This window comes from Arachis duranensis, chromosome 1 (genome assembly GCF_000817695.3).
Source record: "Arachis duranensis cultivar V14167 chromosome 1, aradu.V14167.gnm2.J7QH, whole genome shotgun sequence".
Taxonomy (NCBI): Eukaryota; Viridiplantae; Streptophyta; class Magnoliopsida; order Fabales; family Fabaceae; genus Arachis; species Arachis duranensis.
In genome coordinates this window covers 60,655,520-60,658,287 of record NC_029772.3, presented here as the reverse complement: position 1 = coordinate 60,658,287, position 2,768 = coordinate 60,655,520, and the positions used below count along the sequence as shown (strand labels likewise).

General features: G+C 43.2%; 1 non-coding gene across 1 annotated transcript; it reads right to left on the bottom strand.

Moving 5' to 3' along the window:
• Positions 1–497: 497 nt before the first annotated feature.
• On the bottom strand, positions 498–605 carry LOC127743064 (small nucleolar RNA R71). The gene has a single exon (XR_008004373.1). It is a non-coding gene; the product is annotated as a small nucleolar RNA R71 (small nucleolar RNA).
• Between the last annotated feature and the right edge of the window lie 2,163 nt (positions 606–2,768).

The following is a 2,768-nucleotide window of genomic DNA, read 5'->3' as shown; positions in this document are numbered from 1 at the left end:
CCTGAACCTGAAAGGACCTTGAAGCGAAAGCTAAGAGATGCTAAAGCACAATTCTCTGTAGAGGACCTAACAGAGATCTTCAAAGAAGAAGACATGGCAGCCGAAAACAACAACAATGCAAACAATGCAAGGAAGGTGCTGGGTGACTTTACTGCACCTACTCCTGACTTCTATGGGAGAAGCATCTCTATCCCTGTCATTGAGCAAACAACTTTGAGCTTAAGCCTCAATTAGTTTCTCTAATGCAACAGAATTGCAAGGTCCATGGACTTCCATTGGAAGATCCTCATCAGTTTTTAGCTGAATTCTTGCAAATCTGTGACACTGTCAAGACCAATGGGGTTGATCCTGAGGTCTACAGACTTATGCTATTCTCTTTTGCTGTAAGAGACAGAGCTAGGATATGGTTGGACTCACAACCTAAAGAAAGCCTGAACTCTTGGGAAAAGTTAGTCAATGCCTTCTTGGCAAAGTTTTTTCCTCCTCAAAAATTGAGTAAGCTTAGAGTGGAAGTCCAAACCTTCAGACAGAAGGAAGGTGAATCCCTCTATGAAGCTTGGGAAAGATACAAACAATTGATCAGAAAGTGTCCTTCTGACATGCTTTCTGAATGGAGCATCGTAGGTATCTTCTATGAAGGTCTGTCTGAACTGTCCAAGATGTCATTGGACAGCTCTGCTGGAGGATCTCTTCATCTGAAAAAGATGCCTGCAGAAGCTCAAGAACTCATTGAAATGGTTGCAAATAACCAATTCATGTACACTTCTAAAAGGAATCCTGTGAACAATGGGACGAATCAGAAGAAAGGAGTTATTGAGATTGATACTCTGAATGCCATATTGGCTCAGAACAAAATATTGACTCAGCAAGTCAATATGATTTCTCAAAGTCTGTCTGGAATGCAAGCTGCACCAGGCAGTACTAAGGATGCTTCATCTGAAGAATAAGCTTATGATCCTGAGAACCCTTCAATGGAAGAGGTGAATTACATGGGACAACCCTATGAAAACACCTATAATCCTTCATGGAGAAATCATCCAAATCTCTCATGGAAGGATCAACAAAGACCTCAACAAGGTTTCAACAACAATAATGGTGGAAGAAACAGGTTTGGCAATGGCAAGCCTTTTCCATCATCTTCTCAGCAACAGACAGAGAATTCTAAGCAGAGCCACTCTGACTTAGCAACCACGGTCTCTGATCTAATCAAAACTACTTCATGACTGAAACAAGGTCCTCCATTAGAAACTTGGAGGCACAAGTGGGTCAGCTAAGTAAGAAAGTTACTGAACTCCCTCCTAATACTCTTCCAAGCAATACAGAAGAAAATCCAAAAGGAGAGTGTAAGGCCATCAACATGGCCGAATTTGGAGAGGAGAAAGAGACAGTGAGCGCCACTGAGGAAGACCTCAATGGACGTCCACTGGCCTCCAATGAGTTCCCTAATGAGGAACCATGGGAATCTGAGGCTCGCACTGAGACCGTAGAGGTTCCATTGGATTTACTTCTGCCATTCATGAGCTCTTATGAGTATTCTTCCTCTGAAGAGGACAAAGATGTCACTGAAGAGCAAGTTGCTAAGTACCTTAGAGCAATCATGAAGCTAAATGACAAGTTATTTGGTAATGAGACTTGGGAGGATGAACCTCCTTTGCTCACCAAAGAACTGGATGACTTGACTAGGCAGAGATTACCTCAAAAGAGACAAGATCCTGGGAAGTTCTCAATACCTTGTACCATAGGCACCATGACCTTTAAGAAGGCTCTGTGTGACCTAGGGTCAAGCATAAACCTCATGCATCTCTCTGTAATGGAGAAGCTAGGGATCTTTGAGGTGCAAGCTGTAAGAATCTCAGTAGAGATGGCAGACAATTCAAGAAAACAGGCTTATGGACTTGTAGAGGATGTTCTGGTAAAGATTGAAGACCATTACATCCCTGCTAATTTCATAGTCCTAGAGACTGGGAAGTGCATGGATGAATCCATCATCCTTGGCAGACCCTTCCTAGCCACAACAAAGGATGTGATTGATGTTGACAGAGGAGAATTGATCATTCAAGTGAATGAAGAATCCTTTATGTTTAAAGCTCAAGGATATCCCTCTGTAACCATGGAGAGGAAGCATGAAGAGCTTCTCTCAAAACAGAGTCAAACAGAGCCCCCACAGTCAAACTCTAAGTTTGGTGTTGCGAAGCCACAACCAAATTCTAAGTTTGGTATTGAACCCCCACATTCAAACTCTAAGTTTGGTGTTGGGAGGTTCCAACATGGCTCTGAGTATCTGTAAGGCTCCATGAGAGCCCACTGTCAAGCTACTGACATTAAAGAAGCACTTGTTGGGAGGCAACGCAATGTTATATTTATCTATTTTCCTTTTGTTATTTTATGTTTTCTATAGGTTGATGATCATGGGAAGTCACAAAATCAATTGAAAAAGCAAAAACAGAATGAAAAACAGAAAGGAAAATAGCACACCCTAGAGGAAAATTTGCTAGCGTTTAAACGCCAGTGAAGATAGCAAAATGGGCGTTTAACGCCCAGTCTGGCACCACGCTGGGCATTTAACGCCAGAAAGGGGCACCAGACTGGCGTTTAACGCCAGGAATGGGCAAGAAGCTGGAGTTAAACACCAGAAATGGGCACCAGCCCGGCGTTTAACGCCAGGATTGGCAGAAGGAGTATTTTTCCTTGCCACTTGGTGCAGGGATGAATTATCCTTGACACCTCAGGATCTGTGGACCCCACAGGATCCCCACCTACCCCACCAC